Source organism: Tamandua tetradactyla, chromosome 8, assembly GCF_023851605.1.
Source record: "Tamandua tetradactyla isolate mTamTet1 chromosome 8, mTamTet1.pri, whole genome shotgun sequence".
NCBI classification, from domain to species: domain Eukaryota; kingdom Metazoa; phylum Chordata; class Mammalia; order Pilosa; family Myrmecophagidae; genus Tamandua; species Tamandua tetradactyla.
Window position 1 is genome coordinate 74,591,020 of NC_135334.1, and position 13,087 is coordinate 74,604,106.

Consider the following 13,087-nt stretch of genomic DNA (forward strand, 5'->3'; position numbering starts at 1 on the left):
AATCAGAAAAGAGCAGGAGTAGCTATACTAATATCCAACAAATCAGATGTCAAATGTAAAACAATTAAGAGATAAAAAAGGACTCTGTATTAATAAAAGAACAATTCAACAAAAAGACATAACTATGGGCCACGGTGGCTCAGCAGGTAAGAATGCTTGCCTGCCAAGCCCGAGGACCAGGTTCGATTCCCGGTGCCTGCCCATGTAAAAAAAAAAAAAGACATAACCATCATAAACATCTATGCACTGAGCAAGAGTGCTCCAAAATATGTAAGGCAAACAATGAAAAGAGAAATAAACACATCTACCATAATAGTTGGAGACTTCAATTTCACACTTTCATCCATGGACAGAACATCTAGACAGATGATCAATAAAGAAACAGAATTTGAATAATACAATAAATGAGCTAGACTTAACAGACATGTACAGACTTATAGACCCCACAACAGCAGGGTATACCTTTTTCTCAAATGCTCATGGATCACTCTCAAGGACAGACCATATGCTGGGTCACAAAGCAAGTCTCAATAAATTTTAAAGATTGAAATCATACAAAACATGTTCTCAGATCACAAAGGAATGAAGTTGGAAATCAATAATAGGCAGAGTGCCAGAAAATTCACAAATATGTGGAGGCTCAACAACACACTCTTAAACAACCAGTGGGTGAAGGCAGAATTTACAAGAGAAATCAGTAAATATCTTTAGGCAAATGAAAATGAAAACACAACATATCAAAACTTATGGGATGCAGCAAAGGCAGTGCTAAGAGGGAAATCTATTGCCCTAAATGCCTATATCAAAAGAGAAGAGCAAAAATCGTGGAATTAATTGTTCACTTGGAGGAATTAAGAAAAAGAACAGCAAACAAACCCCAAAGCAAGCAAAAGGAAAGAAATAATGAAGATTAGAGCAGAAATAAATGAAACTGAGAACATGAAAACAATCAAGAAAACCAGTAAAACCAGAACCTGGTTCTATGAGAAAATCAATAAGACTGATGGGCCCTTAGGGGGGTAGGCAAAAAGGAAGAAGAGAGAGGATACAAATAAACAAAATCAGAAATGGAAGAGGAGTATAACCACTGACCCCACAGAAATGAAAGAAGTAATGACAGGATACTATGAACAATTTTATGCTAATAAATACGACAATGTAGATGAAATGGACAACTTTCTAGAAAGGCACGAACAACCAACCTTGATTCAAGAAGAAATAGACGACCTCAACAAAACAATCACAAGTAAAGAAATTGAATTAATCATTAAGAAGCTCCCCAAAAAAGAAAAGTCCAGGACCAATGACTTCACGTGGGAATTCTACCAAATATCAGGAAACAATTAGTACCAATCCTGCTCAAACTCTTCAAAAAAACTGAAGAGGAGGAAAAGCTACCTAACTCATTCTATGAAGCCAACATCACCCTCATACCAAAGCCAGACAAAGATACTACAAGAAATGAAAATTACAGACCAATCTCTCTAATGAATATAATGCAAAAATCTTCAACAAAATTCTTGCAAATAGAGCCCAGCAGCACATTAAAAGAATTATACACCATGACTAAGTACAATTCACCTCAGATTTGCAAGGATGATTCAACATAAGAAAATCAATTAATGCAATATACCATATCAACAAATCAAAGCAGAAAAACCACATGATATCTCGATTGATGCAGAAAAGGCATTTGACAAAATTCAACATCCTTTCTTGTTGAAAACACTTCAAAGAATAGGAATAGAAGGGAACTTTCACAATAAGAAAAAGGGACTATATGAAAAACCCATAGCTAACATCATCCTTAATGGGGAAAAACTGAAAACCTTCCCCCTAAGATCAGGAACAAGACAAGGATGTCCACTATTACCACTGCTATTTAACACTGTATTGAAAGTTCTAGCGAGAGCAAATGGACAAGAAAAAGAAATACAAGGTATCAAAACTGGAAAGGAAGAAGTTAAACTCTGTAGATGATATACTATATGACAAAAACCTAAAACAATCTACCGTAAAACTATTAGAGCTAATAAATGAGTATAGCAAAGTGCAGGTTATAAGATAAACACTCAAAAATCTGCATTGTTTCTATACACTAGTAACAACAATCTAAGGGGGAAATCAAGAAAAAAATTCCATTTACAATTGCAATCAAAAGAATAAAATATTCAGGAATAAGTTTAACTAAAGATACAAGAGTCCAATACAGAGAAAACTATTAGAAATTGCTAAAAGAAATCACAGAAGACTTAAATACATGGAAGGGCATACCGTGTTCACGGATTGGAAGACTAAATATAGTTAAGATGTCAATTCTACCTAAACTGATTTACAGATTCAATACAATACCAATTAAAATCCCTAAAACTTACTTTTCAGAAACAGAAAAACCAATAGCCAAATTTATCTGGAAGGGCAGGGAGTCCCAAATAGCTAAAAATTTCCTGAGAAAAAAAAATGAAGATGGAGGTCTCACACTACATGACTTTAAAGTGTACTACAAAGCTACAGTCATCAAAACAGCATGGTACTGGAATATAGACAGATATAGTGACCAATGGAATAGAGTGCTCAGATACATACCCTCTCATCTATGGACAATTGGTCTTTGATAAGGCAGTCAAGCCAACTCACCTGGGACAGAACAGTCTCTTCAATAAATGGTGCCTAGAGAACTGGATATTCACATGCAAAAGAATGAAAGAGGATTCATATCTCACATTCTATACAAAAATTAACTCAAAATGGATCAAGGACCTAAATATTAGATCTAAGACCATAAAATTTTTAGAAGAAAATGTAGGGAAATGTCATGTATCTTGTAATAGTAGGTGGTTTCCTAGATCTTACATCCAAAGTACAAGCATTGATGAAAGAAATAAATAAATGGGAACTCCTCAAAATTAAACATTTTTGTGCATCAAATAATTCTATCAAGAAAGTAAAGAGACAGCCTATACAATGGGAGACAATATTTGGAAATGATATTATCAGATAACAGTCTAGTATCCAGAATATATAAATAGACCGTTCAACTTAACAACAAAAAGACAAACAACCTAATTACAAAATGGGCAAAAGACATGAACAAACACTTCTCAGAAGAGATAATACAAATGGCCAAAAGGCACATGAAAAGATGCTCAACTTCACTGGCTATTAGGGAAATGCAAATCAAAACCACAATGAGACATCATCTCACACCTACCAAAATGGCCACTATCAATTAAAAAACAGAAAATGACAAGTGCTGGAAAGGATGTAGACAAAGAAACACACTTATCCACTGTTGGTGGAAATGTCAAATGGTACAACCGTTGTGGAAGGCAGTTTGGAGGTTCCTCAGGTAGCTAAGTATAGAATTGTCATATGATCTGGCAATACCATTGCTAGGTATCTACTCAGAGGATGTGAAGGGAAGGACACAAACGGACATTTGCACACCAATGTTTATAGCAGCATTATTTACAAATGCCAAGAGACTGAAACAGCCCAAATGTCCATCAACAGACGAGTGGCTAAACAAGCTGTGAGATATGCTCACGACGGAATATTATGCAGCTGTAAAACAGAATAAAGTTATGAAGTATGGAACAACATGGATGGACCTTGAAGACATTATGCTGAGTGAGATTAGTCAGAAACAAAAGGACAAATGCTGTATGGTCTCACTGATATGAACTAACATTAATGAATGAACTTGCAGAATTCCAGTTAAGAACAGAGGTCATCAAGAGATAGAAATACCCAGGCCTTTGGAGATGCAGAAAGAAGTCACCCTGGGGAAAGCTGTTGGAACCCAGGGGCCTGGAGAGAAGACCAGCAGAGACCATCCTGTGCCGTCCACGTAAGAAAGAACCTCAGTGGAAAGTTAGCTGCCTTTCCTCTGAAGAACTAAGAAAATAAATCCCCTTTTATTAAAAGCCAAAAAAAAAAAAAAAAAAAGAGATAGAAATAGGGTAGATATTGGGAAATTGGAGCTGAAGGGATACAGATTGTACAACAACACAATACTACCTAACTGTAGTACAATAATGCTAGTACACTGAATGAAGCTGAATGTGAGAATGATTGAGGGAAGAGGGTTGGGGGCACAAATGAAATCAGAAGTAAAGATAGACGATAAAGACTAAGATGGTAAATCTAGGAATGCCTAGAGTGTACAATGATAGTGACTAAATGTAGAAATGAAAAAATGTTTCAAATGAGGAAGAACCAAGAAATGTCAATATTGCAGGGTGGTGAAAACAGATGGCAATACATATTTTAAAACTCTAATTTAAACGTGTGAGACTAAAGCAAAAACTGTTTATTTGGTAAAAATTTCTGTTTTGACTAGTGCATCTCCTAATATAACTTATATGGACAGTTTAACTGAACATCATGGAAGTGCATGGAACCTTGAGCTGGCATGAGATTTTGTAGGTTTGTCCAGAGTGATGCCCCCATAAATCCCAGAGTGATTTAAACAGTAAATAAAAAAGGAGTTGCAAAGTCCCCTTGGGGGAATGATGAGAAAGAGGGAAAATTCAACTTCCCCAGGTGGAGAAGGCCTGGTGGAGAAGGCCTGATAATCTGGGAAGCAGTGAGGACAACAAAATCAATAGGTTGAACTCTCAATCTTGGTTTTTGTTCATATGAAACTTATCCCCTCAAAGGATAGGCTAAGCGTACTTAAAATTAGGCTTAAGAGTCACCCCCAAGGAACCACTTCTGTTGCTCAGATGTGGCCTTATCTCAGCCAACAAGGCAAGCAAACTCACTGCCCTTCCCTTCTCTATGTGGGAAATGACTCCCATGTTGTAAACCTCCCTGGCAACATGGGACAGAAATCCTACAATGAGCTGGGACTCAGCACAAAGGGACTGAGAAAACCTTCTCAACTGAAAGGGGGAAGAGAGAAATGAGACCAAATAAAGTGTCAGTGGCTGAGAGATGGCAAATAAAGTCAAGAGGTTATACTGGAGGTTATTCTTACGCATTATATAGATAACCCCTTTTTATTTTAAGGTGTATAAGAGAGGCTAGAGGGAAGTGCCTGAAACTGTAGAGCTGTGTTCCAGTAACTATGTTTCTTTAAGATGACTATATAATGATATAGCTTTTGCAAAGTGACTATGTGATTGTGAAAACCTTGTTCTGATGCTCCTTTATCTGCAGTACGAATAGCTGAGTAAAAAATATTTATTAAAAATAAATAACAGGACTTCCGGAGAAGATGGCGGCTTAGTAAGGCGCACGGGTCTTAGTTCCTCCTCCAGAACAACTACTAAAGAACTAGAAACAGTACAGAACAGCTTCCGGAGCCACGACAGAGACCAGACACACAGCGTACCCCATTCTGGACCGGCTGGACCGGCTAAGAGACTCCGCTGCGGTGAGCTCCGCAAGAGGCATGTGCTTCCCCGGGCCGCGGCGGCAGGCAAACGGAGCCCCTCCCTCCCTCCTTCCTGGGCCGGCTGGGAGCTTTGGATCGGGATTCCCAAGCCGCGGCGGCCGGCTCCTCTCCGCCACACGCAGCTTCCTGGGCGAGCTGGGAGCCTCGGAGAGGCGGTTCGCCAAGCCGCGGTGGCTGGCAACCGGAGCCCAGTCCACACACGCGGATTCCCAGGACGGCTGGGAACCTTGGATCGGCGGTTCCCCAAGCCGCGGTGGCCCTCCCACACGCGGGTTCCCGGGCTGGCTGGGAGCTTTGGATTGGTGGTTTCACAAGCCGCAGCGGCTGGCGCCCCTCCCCCACGCGCACCTTCCTGGGCCGGCTAGGAGCCTTGGAACAGTGGTTCCCCAAGCCGCGGTGACTGGCGACCGCAGCCCCTTCCACACACGCGGCTTCCCGGGCTGGCTGGGAGCTTCGGAACAACGGTTCCCCAAGCCGAGGCTGCTGGCGACCCTCCCCCCACAGGTGACTTCCCGAGCGAAAGAAAAGAATCTCCAACAGTAGTAGAGACTGAGCCCAACCTAACACCAATAGTGGCATTAATGAACAACTTCTGACTACTAAAAATAGGCCCCCAGCTCAGGCGAAACTGATCAAGGCAGAAGTCACTGATGGGGCTAACTGAAAAAGAGGAAAGGGGGCGAAACAGAGCCTTCTGCGGCTGTTTCTACGGAGGCTTAGGTGCCTCTGGGCTCAGCGCTGGGATTACATAGGTTACAACTGCCCCAAACGCAGAAACAGGTTGCTTTCAGGGCTCTCTACCACCTGAACCTTCCCCGCAGGAGGGGTGAAATGCAACTCAGGTGGAATCCCTCTCTCAAGGAATTCAGATCCCAGGACTTCAAATTTGAAGCCATTAAAACCAACCTACAACCTTCCCTCTGTCTCCACCACACACCCAGCAGCGAGAGTCTTCCAAAGTTAAAGGAGCCACAACATCTTTTGCTGGTGGGACCCGCAGACAGACAAGCACCACATACTGGGCAGGATAAGAAAAACAGCCCAAACACTTCACAGGAAAGTCTTTCAACCTGCTGGGTCCCACACTCCGGGAAACTGATTAAATGCCCAGACGCCAGCAAAAAAATAACAAATCACACCAGGAAAACTGAAGATATGGCATACTCAAAGGAACAAACCAATAGCTCCAATGAGATACAGGAGCTGAGACAACTAATTCTAAATATACGAACAGAAATGGAAAACCTCTTCAAAAACCAAATGAATAAATTGAGGGAGGACATGAAGGAGGCATGGGATCAACAAAAAGAAGAAATGTAAAGTCTGAAAAAACAAATCACAGAACTTATGGGATTGAAAGACACAGTAGAAGAAATGAAAAAAACAACGGAAACCTACAATGGTACATTTAAAGAGACAGAGGATAGAATTAGTGAACTGGAGGATGGAACATCTGAAATCCAAAAAGAAAGAGAAACTATAGGGAAAAGAATGGAAAAATTGAGCAGGGGCTCAGGGAATTGAATGATAATACGAAGCGCACAAATATACGTGTTGTGGGGGTCCCAGAAGGAGAAGAGAAGGGAAAAGGAGGAGAAAAACTAATGGAAGAAATTATCACTGAAAATTTCCCAACTCTTATGAAAGACCTAAAATTACAGATCCAAGAAGTGCAGCGCACCCCAAAGAGAATAGACCCAAATAGGCATTCTCCAAGACACTTACTAGTTAGAATGTCAGAGGTCAAAGAGAAAGAGAGGATCTTGAAAGCAGCAAGAGAAAAACAATCCATCACATACAAGGGAAACCCAATAAGACTATGTGTAGATTTCTCAACAGAAACCACGGAAGCTAGAAGACAGTGGGATGATATATTTAAATTACTAAAAGAGAAAAACTGCCAACCAAGACTCCTATATCCAGCAAAATTGTCCTTCAAAAATGAGGGAGAAATTAAAACATATTCAGCCAAAAAGTCACTGAGAGAATTTGTGACCAAGAGACCAGCGCTGCAAGAAATTCAAAAGGGAGCACTAGAGTCAGATACGAAAAGACAGAAGAGAGAGGTATGGAGAAGAGTGTAGAAAGAAGGAAAATCAGATTTGATATATATAATACAAAAGGCAAAATGGTAGAGGAAAGCATTACCCAAACAGTAATAACACTAAATGTTAATGGACTGAATTCCCCAATCAAAAGACATAGGCTGGCAGAATGGATTAAAAAACAGGATCCTTTTATATGCTGTGTACAGGAAACACATCTTAGACCTAAAGATAAACAAAGGTTGAAAGTGAAAGGCTGGGAAAAGATATTTCATGCAAATAACAACCAGAAAAGAGCAGGAGTAGCTATACTAATATCCAACAAATTAGACTTCAAATGTAAAACAGTTAAAAGAGACAAAGAAGGACACTATCTACTAATAAAAGGAACAATTAAACAAGAAGACATAACAATCATAAATATTTATGCACCGAATCAGAATGCCCCAAAATACGTGAGGAATACACTACAAATACTGAAAAGGGAACTAGACTCATATACCATAATAGTTGGAGACTTCAATTCGCCACTCTCATCAATGGACAGAACATCAAGACAGAGGATCAATAAAGAAACAGAGAATTTGAATATTACAATAAATGAGTTAGATTTAACAGACATTTATAGGACATTACACCCCACAACAGCAGGATACACCTTTTTCTCAAGTGCTTATGGATCATTCTCAAAGATAGACCATATGCTGGGTCACAAAGCAAGTCTTAACAAATTTAAAAAGATTGAAATCATACACAACACTTTCTCAGATCATAAAGGAATGAACTTGGAAATCAATATAGGCAGAGTGCCAGAAAATTCACAAATATGTGGCGGCTAAACAACACACTCTTAAACAACGAGTGGGTCAAGGAAGAAATTACAAGAGAAATTAGTAAATACCTCGAGGCGAATGAAAATGAAAACACAATATATCAAAACCTATGGGACGCAGCAAAGGCAGTGCTAAGAGGGAAATTTATTGCCCTAAATGCCTATATCAGAAAAGAAGAAAAGGCAAAAATTCAGGAATTAACTGTCCACTTAGAAGAACTGGAGAAAGAACAGCAAACTAACCCCAAAGCAAGCAAAAGGAAAGAAATAACAAAGATTAGAGCAGAAATAAATGAAATTGAGAACATGAAAACAATAGAGAAAATCAATAAGACCAGAAGTTGGTTCTATGAGAAAATCAATAAGATTGATGGGCCCTTAGCAAGATTGACAAAAAGAAGAAGAGAGAGGACGCAAATAAATAAGATCAGAAATGGAAGAGGAGACATAACCACTGACCTCACAGAAAAAAGGAGGTAATAAGAGGATACTATGAACAATTTTACGCTAATAAATACAACAATGTAGATGAAATGGACAAGTTCCTAGAAAGGCATGAACAACCAACTTTGACTCAAAAAGAAATAGATGACCTCAACAAACCAATCACAAGTAAAGAAATTGAATCAGTCATTCAAAAGCTTCCCAAAAAGAAAAGTCCAGGACCAGATGGCTTCACATGTGAATTCTACCAAACATTCCAGAAAGAATTAGTACCAACTCTGCTCAAACTCTTCAAAAAAATCGAAGCGGAGGGAAAGCTACCTAATTCATTCTATGAAGCCAACATCACCCTCATACCAAAACCAGGCAAAGATATTACAAAAAAAAAAAAACAAAAAACTACAGACCAATCTCTCTAATGAATATAGATGCAAAAATCCTCAACAAAATTCTAGCAAATCGAATCCAGCAACACATTAAAAGAATTATACATCACGACCAAGTAAGATTCATCCCAGGTATGCAAGGATGGTTGAACATAAGAAAATCAATTAATGTAATACACCATATCAACAAATCAAAGCAGAAAAATCACATGATCATCTCAATTGATGCAGAGAAGGCATTTGACAAGATTCAACATCCTTTCCTGTTGAAAACACTTCAAAGGATAGGAATACAAGGGAACTTTCTTAAAATGATAGAGGGAATATATGAAAAACCCACAGCTAATATCATCCTCAATGGGGAAAAATTGAAAACTTTCCCCCTAAGATCAGGAACAAGACAAGGATGTCCACTATCACCACTATTATTCAACATTGTGTTGGAGGTTCTAGCCAGAGCAATTAGACAAGAAAAAGAAATACAAGGCATCAAAATTGGAAAGGAAGAAGTAAAACTATCACTGTTTGCAGACGATATGATACTATACGTCAAAAACCCGGAAAAATCTACAACAAAACTACTAGAGCTAATAAATGAGTACAGCAAAGTAGCAGGTTACAAGATCAACATTCAAAAATCTGTAGCGTTTCTATACACTAGCAATGAACAAGCGGAGGGGGAAATCAAGAAACGAATTCCATTTACAATTGCAACTAAAAGAATAAAGTACTTAGGAATAAATTTAACTAAAGAGACAAAAGACCTATACAAAGAAAACTACAAAAAACTGTTAAAACAAATCACAGAAGACCTAAATAGATGGAAGGGCATACCGGGTTCATGGATTGGAAGACTAAATATAGTTAAGATGTCAATCCTACCTAAATTGATTTACAGATTCAATGCAATACCAATCAAAATCCCAACAACTTATTTTTTGGAAATAGAAAAACCAATAAGCAAATTTATCTGGAAGGGCAGGGTGCCCCGAATTGCTAAAAGTATCTTGAGGAAAAAAAACGAAGCTGGAGGTCTCGCGCTGCCTGACTTTAAGGCATATTATGAAGCCACAGTGGTCAAAACAGCATGGTATTGGCATAAAGATAGATATACTGACCAATGGAATTGAATAGAGTGCTCAGATATAGACCCTCTCATCTATGGACATTTGCCAATTCACCTGGGACAGAACAGTCTCTTCAATAAATGGTGCCTAGAGAACTGGATATCCATATGCAAAAGAATGAAAGAGGACCCGTATCTCACACCCTATACAAAAGTTAACTCAAAATGGATCAAAGGTCTAAACATTAGGTCTAAGACCATAAAACAGTTAGAGGAAAATGTAGGGAGATATCTTATGAAACTTACAATTGGAGGCGGTTTTATGGACCTTAAACATAAAGCAAGAGCACTGAAGAAAGAAAGAAATAAATGGGAGCTCCTCAAAATTAAACACTTTTGTGCATCAAAGAACTTCATCAAGAAAGTAGAAAGACAGCCTATACAATGGGAGACAATATTTGGAAACGACATATCACATAAAGGTCTAGTATCCAGAATTTATAAAGAGATTGTCCAACTCAACAACAAAAAGACAGCAAACCCAATTACAAAATGGGAAAAAGACTTGAACAGACACCTCTCAGAAGAGGAAATACAAATGGCCAAAAGGCACATGAAGAGATGCTCAATGTCCCTGGCCATTAGAGAAATGCAAATCAAAACCACAATGAGATATCATCTCACACCCACCAGAATGGCCATTATCAACAAAACAGAAAATGACAAGTGCTGGAGAGGATGCGGAGAAAGAGGCACACTTATCCACTGTTGGTGGGAATGTCAAATGGTGCAACCAGTGTGGAAGGCAGTTTGGCGGTTCCTCAAAAAGCTGAATATAGAATTGCCATACGACCCAGCAATACCATTGCAAGGTATCTACTCAGAGGACTTAAGGGCAAAGACACAAATGGACATTTGCACACCAATGTTTACAGCAGCATTATTTAGAATTGCAAAGAGATGGAAACAGCCAAAATGTTCATCAACAGATGAGTGGCTAAACAAACTGTGGTATATACATACGATGGAATATTATGCAGCTTTAAGACAGAATAAACTTATGAAGCATGTAATAACATGGATGGACCTAGAGAACATTATGCTGAGTGAGACTAGCCAAAAACTAAAGGACAAATACTGTATGGTCCCACTGATGTGAACCGACATTAGAGAATAAACTTGGAATAAATATGTCATTGGTAACCGAGACCATCAGGAGTTAGAAACAGGGTAACATAATGGGTAATTGGAGGTGAAGGGATACAGACTGTGTAACAGGACTAGATACAAAAACTCAAAAATGGACAGCATAATACTACCTAATTGTAATGTAATTATGTTAAAACACTGAATGGAGCTACAAAAACAAACAAACAAACAAACAAACAAACAAATAACGGGGGGCCACGGTAGCTCAGCAGTCAAGAACGCTTGCTTGCCATGCCAGAGGACCCAGGTTCGATACCTGGTGCCTGCCCATTTAAAAAAAGAAAAAATTTAAAAAAATAAAATAAATAAATAAATAAATAAATAAATAAATAACAGGGGGAACAAATGTTAAAATAAATTGGGTAGAGGGAAATACTAGTGGTCAATGAGAGGAAAGGGTACGGGGTATGGTATGTATGAGTTTTTTCTTTTCTTTTTATTTCTTTTTCTGGAGGGTTGTAAATATTCTGAGAAATGATCATGGTGATGAATACACAACTATGTGATGATACTGTGAGCCACTGACTGCACACCAAGTATGGAATGATCATAACGTTAAGAATGTTCACGTTGTATGTTGACTGAATTTATTACTAAAAATTAAAAAAAAAGAAAAAAGAAAAAGGAAAGGACAACAGATGAAAGCCATGAGAAGAAATGATGATCTCCAGTGAGGGTAACAACATGGGTAAATAGAAATATAAAACCATTCCATTTTTGGTTTGTAACTCCACCTTTTTTACCCTATTGGATTTAAAAGGTAAATGCATAAAATGTAATGAGAAATCAGTGTTTTGGACTCATAAAGTGTAAATATGAAAGTTGAGGGATGCTGGGGTATAGGAACAAAAATCTGTGTATATTATTGAAATTAAATTGGCATCGAAGCAAAATGAGACTGTTAAAGATTTATAATTTTAAGCTCCATGTAACTATAAAGAAAGTTTAGAATATATAAGTTCACGTAGACTGAAGGATTTATAATTTTAAGCTCCACGGTAAATTTTATGAATGCTTAGAATATATAAGCTCACACAGACTGAAACAAGAGTACAGGTTGCCAGGGTGGAGGACAGAGGGAATGGAGAGTTAATGCAGCATGTGAATAGGATTTTTATTTGGGGAGATGGGTAAGTTTACTAATTGAAAGAGGTGAGGGCACCATAACAGAGTGAATGTGATTAACCCCACTGAAGTGTGTGTTTGGGAGTGGCTGAAATAGGAAAGTATATGTTGTGAGTAAGTTTCCACAAGTGAAAAAAACCAAGAATGACTATAGAGACAATGGCATTCAAATTCAATACATCATCCTGGACTGGATCTAATGATGGAGGAGAAAAGGCCCAAAAGAAAATTACTGGGACACATGAAGAACTGGAATATAAACTGTAAATTTTATATCAATGTCAAATTTCTTGAACTTATAACTGCACTTTAAAATAGATATATAAGTGAATATTATTATTCTTAGGAAATGTGCATAGTAGTATTAAGTGTTTAAGAAATACCATTACTCAAGTGTTCAGGAAATGGTTTGAGATATAGACAAAGTTGGACAGATATAAAGATTGACAGACTAATGGATAGACAGAATGATATAGCAAATGTTAAAATTTGTGGATCTGTGTATTTGCAGGGATAGGGCTATGTTGGGGTTCTCTGTATGGGGCTTGTATTACTTTTGTTAACTGTTATTTAAGTTTG

The 13,087-nt window shown here is 38.2% G+C and overlaps 1 protein-coding gene across 6 annotated transcripts in view; it reads right to left on the reverse strand.

Moving 5' to 3' along the window:
* Nucleotides 1–13,087, reverse strand: part of NUP98 (nucleoporin 98 and 96 precursor) — a 195,109-nt gene that overhangs the window by 26,851 nt on the left and 155,171 nt on the right. The gene's annotated exons all lie outside the window — the stretch shown is intronic.